Genomic DNA, 10,312 nt, shown 5'->3' on the forward strand with positions numbered 1-10,312 from the left:
AGAAACACTGCTGTTTAATACCACTGCATCCGCAAGGCCATCCAAATGACACATTAAAGCTCTAAAGAGGAGCCAATGATTTGCTTCTCTTTCAATAATTTTATCATCACAATATATATTGTAGGTATGGTATTAATGAAATTCGACAATTTAGATATGAGGTTCCATTATAATGAGGGATATAGTTAAGGATTTCCGTGGAAAATGGCTTGGTTAACCAATTCGAAATTTAAAAATAAAGTAAATATTCTCTGTGAAACAAAAAAGCCACTCACCGGAGTTTGATACGGCTGATGAGGATGATGATGAAAAGAGCCGGATCGAGTAGTGTAAAGATAGAAAACACTCACATAAAAATCCTAATCGAGTTTTGTGGGTCTGTGGGGTACTGGGTATTCCAGCAGTTAATGTTCAACATAATTTATGTTTACTCTATAATAAGAAACAAAAATAACTGTAGCTCTATACGTTCATACTAATCTTGAATTCAATAAAACAAATTCGTCTTAGTTTTCAATGTCTATTAGCTTTTTCGTACATTTTTTCAAGTCCAATTGTGCGTGTTTGAAGAATTCATAGATTACACTCGATAAATGTTCGTATACATCATCTTCGAAATATAGGTAGTATTTTGTTTGGGAAACGACGTATGACTTTCTTAAATTAATTGCATCTTTTTCGAAGTTTTGCTCTGAATGCTGAGCTAGAATTTTCTGCTTGCTATTTAAAATAATTTTAATATTTTTGGTTCGGGTGGTTCAAATTATACTTGGGGTATTATAATTTGAATTTTTCCGTGGTTTACTGTAACTGGGTATCTGTCATCTTTTATTTTTGTTATCTATTTAGATTTCTGTAGTCAACTACTAGTATGAATTTCTGCTGTCTGGAAGCATCTTTTTTCTACGGAACAATGCAGGTTGGAGAGTTACAGGGTTCGTTTGATGTTTGGGTTGCTATAAGAAAAATTATATTTAAAATCCATCAAAAATATGCCCATAAATTACAAACAAAGAAAAAATTTCAAATCGTCAATGCATACAGATGACCAACAGCATTAATCATGCAGTGTAGCATTAATATGAATATAAATAAATGAATGAAACGTATAATGTCATGTACCCAATTACCAAAGCTTTTTCGTAAAAGTTTGCTTAATATTATTATAATTACAAAAATTAAATTGATATTAAATAATGTCTGGAATATAATTCAATTTTAATTTTAGGCAATATTACACATTGCGTATTGTGGGAATAACAAGTAAAGCGACATTAGAGCGATTTATTTTCTCTGTATAAGCACAAGAGGACAATAAGAATAATTAATTTATCGAAAGTACGTTGAATTCATTATATAAAGCATTATATTTTGAATTCACGGTTGTTAGTATTTCAATTTTAAGGGCAATAATACCATATTGTAAAATAGACAGGCACAAGGCTATATAATATATTTGAACTTATTTATTTTCACGACAGTAATGAGTATCCAGAATCTAAGAAACAAACTTCTAATATTTTGTATGAGTAAAATAAAATTTAAATTTGATATTTTTGTTAAAACGTATACCTTAGCTGATCTGAACTGATCACCAAATTAACATGTTTCAATCATTAAAAAAATAAAAGTGAATAAAATAATCATGACAATCAATAGAGGTTGCCCAGATAAAAAATATATAATAAATAATTTTTGTAGAATAATTATTAATTGAACTAAAAGTGTGTAAAGAGAGGGTTGTTCAACTAATGATTAGTAGTTTTATTATCAATTAGGAGAAGTAATTTGAGTCCTGTTATTACGATGTAAAGTGTAATTGTATATATAAGCTGAAAAAGACCTTAAATTTTTCAAATGAAATCACGGGTGCCATTTGGTGACGATGAACCGGATATATTTCAGATCTAACACATCGTGACTTAGGTGTGTTGAGTCATATTATTATTTATGTTTTAGTAGGGCGTTGAGTATAATTTCGCAGAATTTGCTCTAAAAAGCATTACATTTCTAGTCATGCATGGAATATAACGAATTATCTGATAACTTTCAGATCTAAACACGCGTGATATAGATCGACGTACCCTGACATGTTTTTTCCCCTATGAGGGTTCGCAACAGCAGAGGTCATGTCAACCCACGGGATGTCAAGGTTTTAAAAAGCCCATTTACAAGAATGCCAGATTCGAATCTAGCAGCTCTGCTTACTTAGTGCATCGTGTAGTTATTTTTGTTTTGTAGGGCTTGGGGGAAAATTATGTAGATTTTGCTGTAAAACGAAATTCACGTCCAATCATCAATGGCGTGTAACGACTAACCTTACATTTTTCCAATCTAATACGGGTGGTATACATAGACTTACCTAACAAGTTTTGCGTTCGTTTCTTGTTCTTCTATTTTTTTTTTGTTCCTGTAGTAAGAATTTGGTTGACTAAGAAGTAAAATCATTTAAACATTTCAAATGTAATCACTGTTGGCGTTTGATTCCTTACCTGACAGTTTTCAGATGTAATCACTGGACGTAGATAGACTTGCTTGACTTTTTAAAAACGGGTTTTATAAATCCACTTACCTCGTTGCGTTAGTTTCTTATTTATATTTTATTTCTTCCTATACTAAGATTAATAAGGCAAATCTGATTAATGTATCACGGTTGGCGTTTGCCGACTTACCTGACATATTTCAGATCTAACACGAGTGGCATAGGTCTAGACTGCATAACTTATACGAGTTGCGTCGTGTAATGTATCGATTTACATGACGTTTTTAGATTTAATCACCAGTTTTGTATATCCACTTACTCGACATGGTTACGTTCTTTGGTTATTTCTAACTTTCTGTTCTGAGAGTTTTGGTGATTAAGCTGCCAAATCTGAATCATTTTTCAAACGTAATCAAGGTTGGCATTTGCCAACTTACCTGACACTAGATCTATCATGGGTGGCATAGATCCATAGATCCATTTAACTGACATGTGTTGCGTTCTTTTTCATTTTCTTACTTCGCATAGTAAGTGTTTTGTTGGCCAAGCAACCAAATTGCTACGTATTTCCAAAGTAGCCACGGTTGACAGATAGATCAAGTGATAGAGCAGCGGCGTATTTAGCCGAAGGTCGTGGGTTCGAATCCCGCTCGTGACACTGACTTTTTTATCTCAACCAAAACCTTAATTAAAGATTACTTAATTAAAAAGAATTTATTTGGTCAATCGGACCACGAAACCTAATAGACCTTATAATAAAGATTATTCGAAGACCGTGAGATGCGGTCTGATTTGACGTAGGTTTTAGAAAGACATTTGATTTATCGTGGCACCGTTTCGATCTTTATTGAGGTCGTCTTCAGGAACAATATCATTAATCATATTCAATATCGATAGCATACATATATCATCATCACATCACACAAAATATATAATACAACATATATAACAATCATCACATTCCACACATCAAACATTTCTACATAGTAATTCTTCAACAATTTGGCTTTCCTTTCCCTAATTATCCCTAATTTTTCCGAAAACCAAACTGTGTGTCGGGAAGTTTTCCTAGGATTATTAGGCTATTATCGAAGATTTATCAAAAATTTTGCAAATTTAACTAAAACTTTAACTAGATGTCTAAAAAAAGGATCATAAGTAGATGACAATAACGAAGAATACAAAAATTGTTTCGAAAAATGCAAAAATATCCTCAGTAACAGCCCCATTTTACAATATCCAGATTTTTCAAACCTTTTAATTTAACTTCAGTCGCTTTAGGTACAGTTCTCAGTCAAAACATAAAAAATGCAGACCTGCCCATCGCTTTTGCAAGTCGCACTTTAAACGAATCCGTAACTCATCTATCAACCATCGAAAAAGAACTTTTAGCAATAGTCTGAGCTACTAAACAATTTAGACCATATTAATTTTTAAATAATTTTATATTATATATTGATCACAAACCGTTACAAGAAACTACGGAAAGAATCAAACGTTGTTATTGGGCAAACATAAGAAAATCAATTCAAAATTTTAGCAATAGATGTGAGATTTGTAAAGTGACGAAATACGATAGAAGACCACTAAAACTCAAATTCAACATAACACCTAGCCCTACTAAACCGTTGAAATAATTAATATAGATACAGTAACTTTTGAAAAAACAAAATTCTTAACATTTTCAAAATACGCACAGGCTTATAGACTAAAATCTAATCAGGCTGTAGAAATTGTAAATAAGTTAATAAAGTTTTTCTCTCATCATAATGTACCGAAACAAATTGTCATGGATAACGGAACAGAATTTAACAATTCTTTAGTAAAAGAACTGCTAGCAATTCACAAAATCCACATTAATTTCACAAGTTCCCAACACCCGGAATCAAATGGACGTTGAACGTTTACACTCAACACTCCTGGAACATTTAAGAATACTAAACAATAGACAAGAATTTAAGAAAGGTGTGGTGATTAGTGACCGTTAATCGATAATTATTTAGAAATCGTGAGATGCGGTCTGGTGTGATGTAGGTTTCAGAAAAACATTTTCTTTATCGTGCCAACGTTTCGATCTTTATTGAGATCATCTTCAGGGCCTCCCACTTTGAGTGAGTAGAAATACTTTGATTGAATATAAAAAATGTATTTTGCATTGTATAAACCACTTTTCCACATCCTAAATGTATTTGTTAAATGAAAACAATGTTTGTAAATCCCAGGCCCTGAAGATGATCTCAATAAAGATCGAAACGTTGGCATGATAAAGAAAATGCTTTTCTGAAACCTACATCACACCAGACCGCAGCTCACGATTTCTGAATAATTAATTTAAGAATGATTCAATCAGAGATAGAATGAACTATGCTATTTTAGCATGTAACAACACAATACATTCCTCCACGAATGCAAAACCAAGTAACATAATCAGCGGTCATATCGAAAATGATTCCCCGTTCGCACTAGACTTAGAAACTCAAATATACAACGACTACATAAATACCCATAAGCAAAAGACTCTTTTGTTATATCAAAAAATTAACGAACTAAATTCAAAAATCAAGGAAAAAACTATAGCAACGCTAAACCGAGAGAGAGAAGAATTACCTGATATCCCCGAAGAGGTATATACGAAATAAACAAAAACAAAGTAAAACTAAAAACAAATATAAAAAACAAACGCTAAAGTCGGTCAACAGAACTCTGAAATTAGGTAAACTAAATGCACAACACTATAACACACAGAGTAAAATCCACTTGTCACATGTTCAAAGACCTAGGAAAACCACTCAAAAAATTGACGCTGTTCCAGGTCCATCTTCAGCTGTTAGGCAAACGGACTGAACATCAAAAACATCACAACAAACCCTGGTATACTACCCATAAGCCTAGGACAAGCGAAAATCCAACAAACACAACACACTCTCATTCATTACTACAATGTTACAGAATTAGACACCAGTTAAACGTTAATTATTTGAAAATCTTTGAGCTGACAAAAAAAGACACTGGTATAAAGAAAAAATTAAATAATTATTTTAAAATTATCAATTATGATGGCAGTGTAATAAGCGAAAAACTAAATCTTTAATTGTACAGAGAAATTTTAGAATAAAAAGAGGAATAATGAAGAGTATAGGATCCAGTGTAAAATTCATAACAGGTAACTTGGATGAATGTTTACATAATGAATGGTTAAATAACCCATACTCTGTAAACAATATGTTAATAAAAAAGTATACAGAATTGATTAAAGAAATAAATATTAATAATGTAGAATTAAAAGATAAAATTGTAGAACTTAATAATATCACTAGGGATAATAATAAGAACATTTATGTATTAGAATTAGAAAATATGCTTAACCAACTAGTTATATTATTCGAATTAATCTCTGATATGCTAAGGGAAATAGAAAATTCAATTGTATTCTGTAATCTAGGGAGACTACATCCCAGTATAATCAAACCTAAAGATACGTTTAATGAATTAAACAGAATAATAAAGCATTATCCCGATGAATTTCCATTTGAGCTAAAATTAGAGAAGATCCTAAAACTTGAATCAATGGTAAAAAACTAAATGTAAATATTATAATAATGAAATTGTGCACTATTTGTCGCTACCTGTAATGCAACAAACAGATTGTTACTTGCATTGTCTACTTTCCATTCCGTCTTATTTCAAAAACAAATTTATAACTGTGCCGGCAGAATTTTAAGTCAAGCGACAATTCGATTATCCAACCACTGAAAAAACTGTGCCCTGAAATCACCGGAGTTTACCTTTGCTCCGCCGAGGAGGAGGTTCATTAAGCAGCACCTTGTGGCGAGAACATATTGCTTCATGAAAACATGGAACATTGTCAGATTGCTGACATCAAAATTGCCACCAATTTACTGCAACGAATTCCCGAAATCAACCAATACCTGGCAATTTTTGCGAAACCTGACACTGTTAAAACAAAAACTTCAAGTGGCCTGGAAACGCATAAATTGAAAGGGTTGCATAGATGCAGAAAACAGCACTCTATTCTACAGGAACAAGGAGGTTACCCTACAGATCAGCACTTCTGGACGACCTCAGTGGTTGAGTGGCTTGTCGTTCCTAATGGAAAAGATGAAGAACCTGAGAAAATTGGAAATGGACATCCAACCTTCACCCACAACATTCAAGAAACTCCAGCGATACATGTTAATCCCAGCCTTTAGACTAATCCTTCTCTATATAGCTATTCAGATATCGTGAGATGCGGTCGGGTGTGATGTAGGTATCAGAAAAACATTTTCTTTATCGTGCCAACGTTACGATCTTTTATTGAGATCATCTTCAGGGCTCAATAAAAGATCAAAACGTTGGCACGATAAAGAAAATGTTTTTCTGAAACCTACATCACACCCGACCGCATCTNAAAAAAATAAAAATGCTTTTATATATGTTTATATTTATATATAAGTATATATTTGTTCATGTTTATAATTGTACATAAAATAATATTTTCATTGTTTTCCTTACATCAACAAGCCCTGCATTTTTTTCTCTTATTTTTTCTTTCTTTTTTTGGTTGACTTCCGGCAGACGTCTTTCCATAATAGAACGCTAATAACATAACTAGTAAAATATTGTAAAAAGAAGAAATCATAAATAAAGCATTATTGATATTAATAAATTCATTATATTTAGTGGTCTGATTGACCAAATTACTTCTTTCAATTAATTATGTTTTGTATTGTGTACTTTATTTGTATGTGAGGTCTTGGTTGAAATGAAAAAGTTCACGAGCGGGATTCGAACCCACCAGAAGCCGAAAGGTCGTCGGTTCGAATCCTTCTCGTGACACAAACTTTTTCATTTCTACCAAGATCTTACATACAAAGAATAATTAATTATTATTAATCGCTGTCGGCTTATGCCGAATTAACTCATATTCTCTGATGGCCAAAAAAGTGGCCAACCTTAATATTTTTAATTATCTCTTAGACAATCCTTCTTTTTTTCATCTTGCGACAATATTTGGTTCCTTTTAAAGGATCAGAGGTAAATAAAACATTGAACAAATCTCCCACTTGTGTTTATGTCCGAAGGATGTTCCATCGCTATCAAGATACGGGACGTAACTCAACCTTTCGGATGGACAAGGATCAGGTCGCCATCGTGTCACATCTCAAAGAAATAATAGTTTTATTGTTTCGTATGTACTCCGTAATCGACGTTGTACCGCTCAGACGTTGTACCGAAAACGTTCAGAAGCTGGATTGCGAGGTCTTCCACTTGTCGTGAACTACTGACAGGACACAGAACTGCTCAGTTAACTTTCTCAAGAAATCATATCAATTCGACTGAGCAAAAATGACTGACTAAAATCTTGCCTTCGGAGGAGTCTAGGGTTTTTTTGAGTTCTTGATAGCCGAGAGAGTGCTTGGAGAAGTACATGAGAATGTTATATCTCCGCAACATTTTCACTCAGGAGAAACTGGAAGGAACGTGTTACGGTTTGGGCAGGCATTTCTATGGAAGGTCGCACAAACGTGTTCTTCATCATATCTCAACTTAAAACCTTAATTAATTGTATTATCAGAAGAACTGGCGACGATTTCATTTTTATGCATCTCAATGCAAGGACCCCCAGAGCCCCCCCTTCTCTTAGGACCAACCCTCCTATGATCGTTGGTAACTAATTGGAACGGGCTTCAATTCAATTGAGACGAGTTGTCAAAGATGGTAAAAACCTATCCAGTAATGCCAGAGAATTGGCATGAGTTAAGAATGGCACTGTTGGAGGAGTATGAAAACATTCCACAGCTTTACATTCAAAACCTCATAAATCGATGCCACATCAAATGCAATCGGTGATAAACGCAAGAGGAGGAAATACTCCGTGAATTGAATATTTTTTCCTTGTTTCCATAGCAACATTTTTGGTAAAATTATTTTACTCACTTTATTTTTTATTTATTTTTTTATTTAACTATATCTTATATTTCTCTTTAAAAATATCTAGTAAACAACAAAAAATAAAAATGATAACAATTGCAGGTATTTACTAAAAAAGGGAGGTGGTCACTTTTTTGCTTCTCAGTGTATTTTGCGTCGTTTAGTTTTATATGTTTTAGTCAGGCTGTTGTAGAATTTTGGAGATTTTCCTGTAAAAAATGTAAAGTGTCTTACATTATAGCATGTACTAAGTAATAAGGGGTTACTATTGTAAAATAACACAAACACTTCTATTGTAAAATCCGATTAGGTTTATTTTGAATAAATCAATAAAAAAGATTAACAATAGATATAAATATTTCACAGCTAATCTCTATCAAACTTACCCGAAATAAATATTTTTAAAATCAGGAATTATTTGAAATAAATATTAAGTAAGACAGATTCGGACATGGTGAGGTATGAAAAACTTGTGGTACATATTTTTATTTTTGTGAATACTTATTTTGTGTTGATGATATTGGTAGTACATTGTATGTCGAATAGCTAATTAAAGTTAAATGAGTACCACTTCTTCTAGAAGCAATTATTTACAACATTGCTATAATTAATAAATTAAATTAAATTAATAAATTTTTCTTACACAATTTTACAAACAAAATTATTTGGTATTATTTAATATTGATATCATACAGATCTTTTTTTTCAAAACACATTAAAAAATAAAATCAATATGCATGAACGAAGGATGAGGTGGCTGAGGGTCGGTTCTTTTGTTGATCCTTCACTTTTGGCCTGTGATAAGAATGTGCTTCTCGGGTTGATTCATTGTTGTGAGAATTCATCTGTAATTTTTGTTTAAAAATGTCATTAGTGTCATGAAGATTTGTTATCAATTTAGAATGCATATTTACTATGGTTTTCTGCCATTATCTTGGGTCTTGATTAATTTACATTGTGAAACGTGCTGTCTTTTCATCATCAGGATTATTTACATTCTTCAGGATGTCTTTTAATTACAACTAACGAGCCATCGAATCTGCAAACCAATTTAAACTTAATGTTAATTTTTTATCTTATCTAAGATAAAGTCTTCAAATGTATTTGTTGTCACACATCCAATTGAATTTACTTCTAAAGGACTGCTGACTAGGTAAAAACCTCAAATTGTTGCTACTATCGATGTAAACGTTTGTAATGAGTCATGACAGTTGTTTGACGCTTTCTCAAGAAGCAAATATATTACAAATGAAGAATCGTAGAATATCGCTTTTGGACGTACCCAAAAACCAAGGACGGAATAGGGACATCTGTTTTGTTTTATATTATTCAGTAGAATAAGTTGATATTTTCATATTTAATCACGGGTGGAATGTATTGACTAACCTTACGTGTTGTTTCTTATCTACATTCTTAAATAATCCAGAAGGCTACAGAAAGAAGAAAATACTAGGCATGCCACTTGTCTTAGCCAGCAGGAACAAACGACCATTGGATAGCTTCAAATTCGTATTTGCTTTTGTATCGACTAACCTTACGTGTTGTTTCATATGAACCAGTTAAACATGTATTTTTTTTCCAAATCTACTCACGGGTGGAATGTATCGACTAACCTCTCGTGGTGTATCGTATCATCCAGTAGAATATGTTTATTGTTCCAAATCTACTCGTGGGCGAAATGTTTCGACTAACTTTCCGTGTTGTTTCATATTATACAGTAAAATATGTTTATAAATTTAAGTCTACTAGCGGGTGGAATATATCGACTAACCTTACGTGTTGTTTCATATTATGCAGTAGAATATGTTTATAATTTCAAGTCTAATCGCGGGAGGTATGTACCGACTATCCTTAGGAGTTGTTTGGTATTATGCAGTTGAATATGTCTATATGTTA

At 32.6% G+C, this 10,312-nt stretch overlaps 1 protein-coding gene across 1 annotated transcript in view; it reads right to left on the bottom strand.

The window, feature by feature from the left end:
* The window catches only part of LOC106666648 (trichohyalin), a 158,903-nt gene that overhangs the window by 66,419 nt on the left and 82,172 nt on the right, over positions 1–10,312 (bottom strand). The window lies entirely within an intron of this gene.

Source organism: Cimex lectularius, unplaced genomic scaffold, assembly GCF_000648675.2.
Source record: "Cimex lectularius strain Harlan isolate CLEC.00 unplaced genomic scaffold, Clec_2.1 scaffold117, whole genome shotgun sequence".
NCBI classification, from domain to species: Eukaryota; Metazoa; Arthropoda; class Insecta; order Hemiptera; family Cimicidae; genus Cimex; species Cimex lectularius.